The sequence below is a fragment of the Ambystoma mexicanum genome, chromosome 12 (genome assembly GCF_040938575.1).
Source record: "Ambystoma mexicanum isolate Mex_15411 chromosome 12, UKY_AmexF1_1, whole genome shotgun sequence".
NCBI lineage: Eukaryota > Metazoa > Chordata > Amphibia > Caudata > Ambystomatidae > Ambystoma > Ambystoma mexicanum.
In genome coordinates, this window is record NC_090936.1 from 245937051 (window position 1) to 245949412 (window position 12362).

General features: G+C 47.1%; 1 protein-coding gene across 1 annotated transcript in view; it reads left to right on the plus strand.

Moving 5' to 3' along the window:
• Positions 1-3077: 3077 nt before the first annotated feature.
• The window catches only part of MGST1 (microsomal glutathione S-transferase 1), a 62863-nt gene continuing 53578 nt past the window's right edge, over positions 3078-12362 (plus strand). The window contains exon 1 of the mRNA XM_069628382.1: positions 3078-3193. The gene's annotated coding sequence lies outside the window, so the exon portion shown is untranslated. The remainder of the gene's footprint in view (positions 3194-12362) is intronic.

Genomic DNA, 12362 nt, shown 5'->3' on the forward strand with positions numbered 1-12362 from the left:
TCCGAGAATAATATCTGAGATTTCTGTAGCATGGGCGACTAGGGACCTAGCATTTATGAGTGCACCTTTAAGGTGATGTTTAGTGAGCATGGTGCTTGCTATAATGGTAGGTTTGGAGCATTTTTGTGTGGGTCTTTTAGGGGTATGAACTTTCCTAGTGAGTTCAGCAGTGGTTTTCAGCTGTATGTTCTTTTTTAGGAAGTTGATTTGTTCAATTTGCTTTGCTGGTAGTTCGTACAGTTTTGGTAGGCGAGCGCGAAGTTTGAGGTTTCTGTCTGAGGTACTACAGGGCCTATATGTGGTAGTATCATCTTGATACTGGTTTGCTGTAAGTCCCATGGTTTGTGTAGAAGTAGGCATGGTACGGTAGGAGAGTGATAATACCACTAATGTGATGAGGGAGGCGACATAGAGAGGTAGCTTAGTTGTCCTATCTAGTGCAATGATGCTTAGTTTGTATGGTTTTGTAGAGTACATGCTAGCTGACTAAATCTAGTGCGCAGATAGCAGCACAGTTAGAGTTGGCATTAGCAGTTAAGCTGAAGATAGGGAGATGCGGAATGCGAATCAAGGCACAGCTAGTTTCAACTTTACGGCACAACACAATTGATATGGTCTGTAAGCGACCCTAGGGCACAGTGGTCGTTGGGCGACCATAAGGCATAATACAGTGGTCTGTAGGCGACCATAAGGCACAACACAATTGATATGGTCTGTAAGCGACCTTAGGGCACAACACAGTGTCACAGTGTTCTCTGACGACCTAGATTGGTATATTACAGGTAGTCATGGAAGACAGCGTGCTTTTCGAATTAGGGAGTCACAAGGTACTTACGAAGTGTTCAGTTCACTGCGGCCCGACGCGGGCAGGCCTTTCCACGGCCCTTCACCTTCGGTCTGCTTCCATTTCCAGACAGTGGACAAGTGGATGCGTATGCGTTCGCATTCAGCACTCGGGTGGCTGGATCACAGCGGGACAGCGTTAGGGGGCTTCTACATGGGCATGTAATGATCGGCAGTGATCGCCATGCGCCGACCATCGGCGAACAGGGGCAAACAGGGCCTTAGTTTGGCCTTTGTTGCAGCCGGCGTGTCCGCCTGCCGGCGGAAGTTCAGAATTCAAAAAGGGAACGCTGTTGCTGGGAAACGAGGTAGAGCCTCGTTGTCGTGCCGCGTTGCGCCCGCTCTGCCTGAGTCAGGCACGACAGGGGGACATGGTCAGGCACAGCAAACACGGCGATCCGAACGCAGGGCTTGAGGAGATAGGTGATCTGTCGTTCCGCCGATCTGTAAGGCACTTTGGGAGATAGGAGAGGGAGCGTAGCTCATTCCTCACCGTAGATAATGTGGGCAAAGAGGATGCAGCTGCGTCTGTGGGGCCAGGGAGCTCGGCTGCTCCATCTCGTGCTCTGTTGCTGCAGGCTGCGGGCGCTATTCCTGGGAGGAGGAGGGGGCTCCTGCCCTCTTCCCCTTGCGATGGTCTGCTCCTAATGCTGGATGGGGCAAACAGGGCCTTAGTTTGGCCTTTGTTGCAGCCGGCGTGTCCGCCTGCCGGCGGAAGTTCGGAATTCAAAAAGGGAACGCTGTTGCTGGGAAACGAGGTAGAGCCTCGTTGTCGTGCCGCGTTGCGCCCGCCCTGCCTGAGTCAGGCACGACAGGGGGACATGGTCAGGCACAGCAAACACGGCGATCCGAACGCAGGGCTCGAGGAGATAGGTGATCTGTCGTTCCGCAGATCAGTAAGGCACTTTGGGAGATAGGAGAGGGAGCTTAGCTCATTCCTCACCGTAGATAATGTGGGCAAAGAGGATGCAGCTGCGTCTGTGGGGCCAGGGAGCTCGGCTGCTCCATCTCGTGCTCTGTTGCTGCAGGCTGCGGGCGCTATTCCTGGGAGGAGGAGGGGGCTCCTGCTCTCTTCCCCTTGCGATGGTCTGCTCCTAATGGTGCTTAGTAGTGGGGTGAACCATTTTTCCATTGCTCTTTTTCTTGAGGGAGTAAACGGTTTTTCCGGCGAGATGTTTTCGATTATATCAGTAATCCATTTATGGAGAAGCTCCATTTTCCCGTCTAGGTCTGCCTTCTACTATTCTGTCACGGAAGGTTTGGTCAGCTCCAGTTGTTCTTTTAGGTTGCTTGCTTTGACGGTTTTCCAGTTTCTTTTTGTGGTTGTTGGGAGCTTGAGGGGCTAGATGGTAGCTTTGGTCAGCAGTGTTATCTTAGTGGTAATGAGCTCTTGCACGGGGCTCACCCCCAGCCCTTTTATTACAGGTGCCCAGAACCACACATATAAAGCCTTGTTTATCAACGTACTGCTAACCTGTGGAGGGGGAAGCTTTCCTCACTGCGCATTGAAATGCAGCAGTGTGATCTTGTGCAAAGAGTCTAATGGGTGCTCTTCATGTACATTGTGAGCTACACTGCCTAGACAATGCCTTGTCTTAAAATAAAATTGTAACACAATGTCTGCCCATACCTACCCATTGACCGTGTTTGAACCTTGTTTAAATCTGACCCTTTTTAAATAGGTCTGACAAATAGTTCTGCGAGCATGTTCCCATGGGGAAGACTCTTCTACACACACTGTTTATAGTTATACAACATGAAGGTAAGAACTGTAGTTAAAAAAAATAATCTATGGATTATGTAATATTGATAACTGCGCTTAAATTATTCTTTCAGTACCAAGAACGCCTATTGTAATTGACACCACTTTACAAGCAGATGTGAAGCAACGACGCAAGGGCGGTTTTGCCTAGTCACGTTGATTGGCGAAGTGCAGGGCTGAAGCAATACATCTGGGAGGGGTTCGGGAGGGGGTTAGGAGCGAGAGTGGGTGTTGAGGGGCGGGGGACAAGAGAAGAATGAGGTTGAACGGTTAGGAGTTGTGAAACTTCTGGCAGTAGGGTCAGGGTGAAATGCAGTTGTGGGTTGGATTTAGGGGCGGGCAGGAGACGGTTTAACACAAGAGAGGAGTGAAGCGGTTGGAATGACGTCGTTCGTGGGACAGGGTGCAAGAATGGCGAGGGAGGGGGGGGATGCTGGAGGGTGGAGTTAAAGCTAGGAGGGGAGAAGGCAAAACTACAGGAGGGAGGGGTTGTTAGGCTCCAGGAGAAGGGAGATAACGCCCATGGGAGGGGCAGTGTGAGAAACTCACACACACTTTACTTCAGCGCTGGGACACTGAACACTGAAGGTGCGTTTTGGTAGCGTGGCGCGAGAAGGGTGTAATAGACAAGATAGGAGCAGCAAACACACACAAAACGCGACTACCCCCGTCGCGGTGACATTCTTAGTTTCTTCCGCATCAGCTACGGTTCCCTGCAGCTGCCCCGGGGAATGGTAGGGGCGCGTCTGTCCACCACAGAGGGCACGGGAACGCCCGAGCCCCGGCTAAGCTGCCACGGCGACTTCTTTGCCGTGTTGGAGAGAGGACTTGTGAAAGATTTTCTTCCGATAGGGAGAGGATGTCCTTACTTTTCATTTCAGAGAGTGCCCTTGTCCTGTATGTTGCGTTCTGTACAGCATAGATTGCGGATGCGCTGTAACGGGAATGACCAATTGTCTTGTGGGAAGTTAAAATAGACACTTTGTTTGGGAGTACGAAGACGTTTGCAGTCTCTTACCTATCACAGGCTAACTTACTTTGCTGAAAGTGTCTTCTACATTGTTGCCCTATTTGTAAATTTCCAGTAAAGTCCCGAATATTTAGATTCTTTCAAAAGTAGCTTGTCAAAATGTCAGTTGGTGATTACAAATGGTGTCCATTTACGCATAGTTTTTTTTTTATACAGTGGATAACGCTCCATGTTAAAAAAAAAACGTGTTAATGATACAATTGCAAACAGGCGCTGCTAAGCACCAGTGTTATCATTAAACTGTATTATTTCCCAAAAATTCAGTTTATGTCCAGAAATCTACGTATCAGCACAGGTGTCGGAAGAAACCATTGGCTTCGGCTGAGTTGGGATGTCCACCTGCGTATTGAAGAGTGTCTGCATATGGCTGCTGTGCTGGCAGCAAGCAAGGGGGCGCGGAACCATGCCAATGCTTGCCAAAAGGCGCAGTGTGATTAGCACCGGGGCAAACATTTCCCTGGTGCATGAATGCATTGAAAGAATTTTCTTTTGGGCAATTTTTGGGCCATCGCTCAAACTGCCCGACTTTCCACTTGCACCGGTGCACAGTTTCTGTGGATAAAAGGGAGCAGCGCAAAGAATGTCGTTGGGAGCTGCACAGGGCGGAGGAAGGGGAGAGGCGAAGGGGTATTGCGCCACGCCTGTTTTCCTCAGAGGGAAGAAGGTAGATTGCGTGTGACGCGATGATAATTGCGGGTTGTAGCAGGGGCCTCCAATGAGGGCAAGCCACGCGCGCGTGCGTGCGTGTGTGTGTGCATATTGCGCGGATGCTGCCGGTGCTCTACCTGTTTGTTTTGCTTGGGGACCTTTGACGGCAGCTGCCCATGCAGTATCAGCTACACAGGCACGGGTGGGAGCAGGTGCTTATTGCGCAGTACGTGTGTGGGGGAGGTTTGCATTGACCCTGCTCACGCTGCATAATCCCCCCTGGGCTATAGCAGCTTTTTCCGGCCGGTTTATCAGGTGTGGTTGCAAGACAGGGGCAATGAACACTGGCCTCTTCGCTAAAGGCAATGCATGTCGCGCTTAGCTAAAAGTTATGTATTCTTCAGACACACCAATGAAAGTGGGTGGAATCAGGGGCGTTGCTAGGGGGGGCTAAGGGGGCTATAGCCCCTGATCTTTTGGTTGTAGCCCGGATAGAATCTCAGGAGCTACAGCCAAAAGACTAGCTAGCCCCCAGTCCCAACAGTTCCGACATCAGCATAGCCCCGAGTCTTTTCCAGACCTAGCAACTCCCCTGGGTTGAATACACATTTACCCTACTAGGCGGGTACATGAAAGAAAGAAAAAAAGAGGCAGCAGACAGTAACGCCATCACAAGCAGTGGTGGCCTGTGATCTTCTAAAGTGGTGGGCGAGTTGATGCGAGCATACCTGACCCATCCCAGACGTTTCTGGGAGGGGTTGGTTCTCCCTCGCCCTTCCCTAAACGATTGGGTGAAATGGTGCATTTTGGAGCACAGTATTTCGTACAAGTTGGGTGAAAATCTGTAGGGTGTACAGGTGGTCCTGTGATGAGAACACATAAAATATCCCAATGTTTTAGATGCTAGCTCCCCAGTAGGACACGGCTACCTTTCACAGCAGCAGGTCATGTATGTGCCCAATAAAACATTGTGCTCGCTTAGTCACAGGGGCTGCATCTAAGATATGCACCAGAGGGATCCATATTTGTGTCATATCACTTACATGCATTTTAAATGGTGTACCAAGACAATTAATGCACATTTGAGTTCCTGTGCAACTTGTTTAACAAAAAAAATATCCAGAACGTACAATATATTTAGCAACAGCAACGAGGATACTGCACTTACACGCTGAGTGTAGCTTCACTCCTCCCATGCCATCAATTGCTAAATAACTGCACGGCTGCCTTGTTGTAGTCATTGTATCCAAGGTACAGGCACACATGGAGATGATGTATTCATATTCCCGGTGGAGATTAAAATGTTCCAGTAATATCATCTAGAGCAATGCCATTCCTCATGTGCAGGGCACAGGGACCATATCAAAATCTCTGCCCATGTCCGGTTGCTGGCATGATAGACACATACAGCCAAACATGCTTCATGCAGAATGGAAGGGAAATGATGTTGCCTGGCACTGATGGGAGAGTGCTGTCATATGGTCTTATGTATGCAGATATGAAGTTAGATTCCTCGACATAAATAACTTATTTACTGAATCCCGCATGCAAGTATATTCCATTGAGGGACTTTGCCACCACAGGGTCTTTGATGCTCCGTAAAGGTACAGCCTATGGGTACCGGGTGGTGTGATCTACCACAGCCATGATGTACCAGTTCCCTGAGGAGGCCTGAGGATCCAAAGGACCCACAATGCCCATGCACATTCCCCCAAAAGGTTGCCCAACCACTGGTTGTGGAATTCAGGGGGTCTCTGTGGCTCAGTCACACTTACACTTAAATATAAGCCACATCTGAGTTCAAGGGAGTATCTCTCATAATTATTAAAACCACATCACATTGGTATCATACTAATGTCAGCCCTGTGAGCTGTGCCCAGCCATGAAAAGCCTATATGCGTTCACCCTATATTGGCTGTCTTGAGGCACACAGCAGGCCAAGATCCAGTTGGAGCTGCCTCTCCATTGATTCTTTGTGAGATTCAGGTGACGCCTCTCTCCTGCAAAACAACCCTTCAGCAGGGGTTGTCCTGAAACAGGAATCAAAGCACACACCCTCCACAAAATAACCAGCCTCACACCAGGGTACTACTAGAAGTGCCTTTGAGTCAATGGACAAAGAAAGGGGACACTGTTAGTGTAGACAGAGGGAGATCAACATAATTGGATGAAGGTTCCACCAGCTAATTTCTCTATCATTTTTTTCCTGCCTCCTCCACTTCCTTTAGCACAAAGCACTTTTGTGTGATGCAAGCAGACAAAGCCGAATTGCAACATGAACAGGGTTTAAACCATTACAAAAGTATTTATTTATGTATTTATATATAGGAGGAGCAATGCTATTTTGATCACAAAAGAACATACAATTGATAAGAAATCAGATTTGTTGGGGAGCAGTGAGCTGCTTACAATAAGGGTGAGTTTGAGGGACAGGTTATGGAGGGGAGTAAATGGAACAGTCACTGGGGACATTACATAAGTGGACATACATAGAATAAAGACAACCAACATTGTGCATTTTTAAGTGCAGGTAGATGGTACGCCCAGCTGTGCTCGGGACTTTATCAGGATGGATGAAGTGCTAGAATGGAGGCAGAGGAAGTGAGAGACAGATGAAGGTTAGGAGCGAGAGAGAAATGTTAGCTAGAAGGCAGATGAGAGGTAGGTTAAGGGGGTACATCAGAGGCAAGGAGGTAGGCTTTTAGTTTGGTTTTCAACAAATTCGTGTGGACTGTTTCTTAGAGGTCTTGGGGAAGAGAATTCCATGCAAGTCGAGCAAGAAGAGAGAAAGAGCAGAAGTGGGAGGAGGCAAAGAGAGGGCGAGGAGCCACAAGGGTAGTTGAGTAGGCAGAGGGGAGATTACGAGAAGGCTTATCGAATTGAATAGAGGAGGATAGATACAGTGGTGTCTTACCGTGGATAGGCCTGTTTTGTCCAATCACAGTGTACTTTTATCTATTAAAGAGGAGGCCTTGCACTCCTTCTTTGATTCACTTTTGGACTTCAAGAACTTTCCAAAGCTCCCAGCCATTGAGGTGAAGAAAGTGCAGTCCAAGGCAGAGGCAAGCTGTGCTCCTTACCCACTCCCAGGGCATATTGGGGATGACACTTGTTGAGTACCAGGACCTGCTACACTGCACAAAGCAACCTTTGGCTGGGAGATAAGAACCTGAATGGACTTGTCCTGTCCTACAGCCCCTGGAGTGGGTCTCGCTGCATCAGGAGGTCCAGATCAGTCAGAACTCCCTGTTCTGCTGCATAGAATCAGTATAACCTCATTTGAACCATATTCACTGTGCGCAAACTGGAGTGACTTGCCGGTAATGGTTTAGGTACTCCACCAAACTTCAAACTACCTCTGCATTGCAACCATCGAACAGCCTCACCACTGCATCCTGCCAAGCGGAGCATGTCTCCATTTCATCTCGAACAACCTGCTTGTTGCTGCGAAACAACTCAAACCACTGCCTCTTGGAACTCTTTGTTGAATTGATCACCAGGTTCACTGCATCGAACCTACGGGACTCGACCTGATGGAACATCTCTTCACACACAGTTCCAAACCAGCAATTACCAATGTCTTGAACTGACTCCGATTTGGACCGACTCCAGATCGAACCCTACGGAGCCATCCATACCTCATGACCCGAATGCTGCAGTCGAGGCCAAGCTCCCCATTCAAACTGACTAGACACTTGCTCGCGGCTTGATCCAACATGACTCGCCACAACGGAACCTGGTTCGACCCGCACGCAACATGGCTCAAAACCCAGATCAAAGCTGTCTCACCCTAAGAACAGCTGAAAGATACTATTAACCCATAAAGGTCCCTCTCGTCCACCTTTGGGCAATAGAGACTGGTTAGGAAGATAAACAGATACCACTGGATTATACATTGTTGTCTATTGTTGGAGTCGACATTCAAATACAGTCCACCTGATACAACAGCACTAACATAGATATTAGACTGCATATATTCCCTAGGCTATAGGGTCTTTGTCACCTCTAAGGAAAGAGTACATTTGCTAATAGTCCAGTGTCTCTTAAATGCATGTAGGGGAGGGCAGTGCTAGTCAGACCGGTCTTGCAATTTGTCTGAAAGTGATGCACCAGACCTGGCAGCCTTTTAATATGTAGCCTGTGGCCCAAATTGGGCCCGGCTAGGTAGGGCCACATGCTTGCCCGATGAGGGAGATTATGCAATAAAGACACAGACAGCAGGCTGTAGGTAACATATTTTAAAATAGGATATGCTATTTAATGTGTGTATAGTGTTTGTGTTTTACTTCGCACAACTCGAGTTATGACTTACATGGACTGAACCATCCTGCCCACTTTGGGGCTGGAGGGAAGGGGGAGAAAAATGAAAGCACTGAACTACCCTACCCAGGTGTGGCCTGGGCAGGGGAGATTGAACATACATTCCAAAAGGAATTGTCAAAGAAAAAAAGTCAGTTGAAGAAAAAGAAATGAGATGAGAGAGAGAGAGACCAGCAGGTCTATCAGGAGCTGTGGCCTCGAGCATCCCCCTCCCCCTTGGGCTGGACAGTCTTTAGTAAATTAGACTACTTATGTGTGTGACCTAGCATCATCTGAAGGCCTGTACTACAGCCCTCAGATTTCCCAATGAACACTGTTACCTGACTCACATGTAGCCCTTCTAGCCCCATTCCCCAGTACCAAATCTCCCAAAAGATGTGCTGTCTTCAAACCATCATCCTCAACTAAGCTAAGACGAGGGCACAAAGCCACATCCCCTTCACTCCTGTCCTAGAAGGCCACTTTCATTGCACTGTCTACTGCTTTGAAAGGGGCTGAGCCCAGACACCTACCTTATCTCCATCCTTTGTTCCAGTATCACACCCCACACATCTTCTATGTCTGCAAACACTTTTGCAATCTACTTCTCCTCACGGTTCTCCAGGATCAGAGACAGCCTTAACTCCTTCCTCTCACACCCAACTCAGTCTTAGCTGTTCTTTTCTCTCCTACTCTTTCCTCCCTTTGCACCCTACCTTTCTTGTTGCTCTTTCACCCATTCCTTTGAAAGCGAATCTGTCTTGTACCTCTGTAGACCCCTTTGCACCTCCTATCTCCTTACTCTTCAACCTCTTAGTCAAACCTGGGATCTTCCAGTCCTCAATCAAGACTGACACTGTATTGTCCACCTCCCAAGAAACCCTCGGCTGACACAAACGTCCAAACCAACTACCTCCCCGGACCCCTCGTCTCCCCGACTCAAGTTCCTGAATACATGGACTTCAACTGGATCCCCACCAACTTTAAAGCTACCCATCTCTATGACCCCTTTTAATATAGATTCTCTATCTGTCACCCCATTGAAATGGCACTGACCCACGTCACCAACTTTTCTACAACGGCCCCTTCCTCCTCGACCTCCCAGCAGCCTTTGAACCCAATGACCCTCCCCACTTCTCTACCTCTTACAAAATAGAAACTTGACATCCTAGGCAGTTCTTTTGCCTGGGTTGCTTCTATCTTTCTGACCTATCTTTCTCCATCTTCTGCAATGCCCTTAACTCTGAACCCACCCATCTATCCATTCTTGTTAAACTTCTCATTCTTGTTAAACTTCCCATCACCTTTTACAACTTCTTTCCGGGTAAACCTGTAGCATCTTTTGGCCTCTGCTACCACTTATTTGCAGATGATACCCAGACAATCCTCTCCTGGCCCACCTTTACCGTGATTTCTCCTCTCATACCTCTGTTTGAGGATATCTGCTACTGTGTAGCTCTTTGCTTTCTGAAGCCCAACCCATCCAAGACCAAAGTCATTGACTTCACAGCAATGTTGTTACTGACTCTTACTCCTTTCTTCCCCCTCCATTTCTCTTGTTCTTCTTTCACCATCCCCCAAGACCCATAACCTTTGGGTTCGCTGTGACCATGACTTCAAACTCCACCAATCCACATCATCAACTCTGACCATGGCTGGGTTAAACCTATTTAACACCTGCAAAATCTTCCTCCCTCATCTACTACTCATCTAAACTCTGATCTCCACACTGGTGCTCAGTAGAGTTATACTGCAACATTTTTCGCCGCAGCCTTTACTTCTCTTTTCCCAGCCTCTAAGAAAACTCTTAAGCTTGTTAACCACACCCTGAACAATTTCCCACACTCCTTTTAAAAAATAAAAACATTTTTTATTTGCCATTTATATCCAAAGCGCTTTACATAGAACATTTGCATGCACAATGATTACTACCCAATCGAAATTGGAACTCATTTTATCAACCTCAGAAGGATAAAAAGCTGAGTCAAATATCTCGAAATTCAAACTGCAGATCACACACAGATTGCAGCAGTGAGCACTTAACCCACTGAGCTATTTTATCAGCATCTGAGCTATTTTACCAGCATATGAGCTAAGGAGGTGGAGCCTCTTTTGGGCCAGGTGCGCTTTACAAATAAAGAAATACAAATACACATATTATGTCGGGTCACCAACACCACAACAACTGTCTCTCCACGTATCAACAGTTACTCTTTGAATTCCTGCTACTAGTCTTTAAGTACATTTATGGGATCACCCACCCCAATCTGCCCAACTTAATTTCCCATTAGTCCCTACCTCACATCCTGCGTTCCAGACCCCCACTCAAACTCGCTGTCTCCTACCCTGATGATGACTATCGATACTCATTCTTTCTCTCCTTGCTCATAATCATTGGAATTTCCTCCCCCAATAGCAAAACAAATCTTAACTATTCTCCACTTCATTTCCTTTCCCTGGATGGGCACACTTCCCAGTCACACCCAATTGCCATGACTTTTGATTTATTGGTATAGCGTTCTTTCATAGATGGGTATAATTTTGATGGGTTTTTTCCAAGTACATTTTACCGAAAAAACTCATCTAAATATATAGGGAGGAGGGGATTTGGAAAAGTATCTATAAGGGGTGGGAGGGGTGGGAATAGGTACAAAACAATAGGGGATGGGAGCTTGAGGGGGAAACCCCCAAAAATAAAAAAATACATTTTGATGAGTTTTTTCTGTAAAACATACTCGAAAAACCCCCATAGATATTTCACCCATCGATGAAATGACACAGAACCTATTTGTTGTTAACTCCGTTCTGATTCCATTTTCCAGTGTCCATCAGCTTCGTTGTAACACCATGCAGCCAAGGATTGTCTCTTTTCAGTGAACCACAAATTCCGCAATCAAGTGTCTAGGTCTAGGGCCTTCAAATGGTACTCTGCGAGTCAAAACCCTTTCCCTAGGCAAACACGGCACTGCAAAAACCCTTGTAAAAGTCACTTCTCTCTGATGTTATGTTAAATGCAGTTTTACAAAAATCCTAGGCCAAATCACCACCGCCACGTGCATTTTAGTTCTCAGTCCAATCTCGATCATAACCACCAATGGACTACTTCCTCTGCTAGCTTTCTCAGGATATTGCTGCTATACCTTTGACGAGCCTGGGCTTTTGTAGCCTGACAAAGTAGTACCCTGACCTCTTTAGATGTTTGGCCATTTCTGAAAACATTTAGTATTTGGCTTATTCAGAGCCTGGCTAAATGGGTGTGCCCAGACTTCGAATTAAACACCTTACTGATACCACCGAATCCAATTGTCTCCACCTATCTCAAAGCAAACATATGACTGGATTTAGTTTTTTTACTGCATCTTTTGATCTTTAATAAAGACCCCATTGGCAAAACAGAAGGATGTTGGTACATAGTGCTGAAGTCGTGTTAAAAACATGCATTGGCAAAGACAATAGTTTTGGCTTGTGTATAGGTATTTGGCATTTGCCAGGCACTGCTATTATATGCCCCGGCATTCAGACCATTTTGCAGCTGCTACCATTGAGCCCAGTTAATACCAGTATAGCAATACCTGGCAAATGTAGAGAAAGCCGCACTTGGGCTGCTCAAATTTCAGTGGGATAGTGTAACTATAACCGGATTTACTGTTAATAAAGTGCGAGCATAGTTTTATGTGCAGTGTATGCAGAATGTTTCAAAAGCACGGTTTCCGGTCCCTGCTTCTTGCACTGTATGGTCGGGATACGGAGTGATCTCGTCATAGACGCACTGGCGTTAAG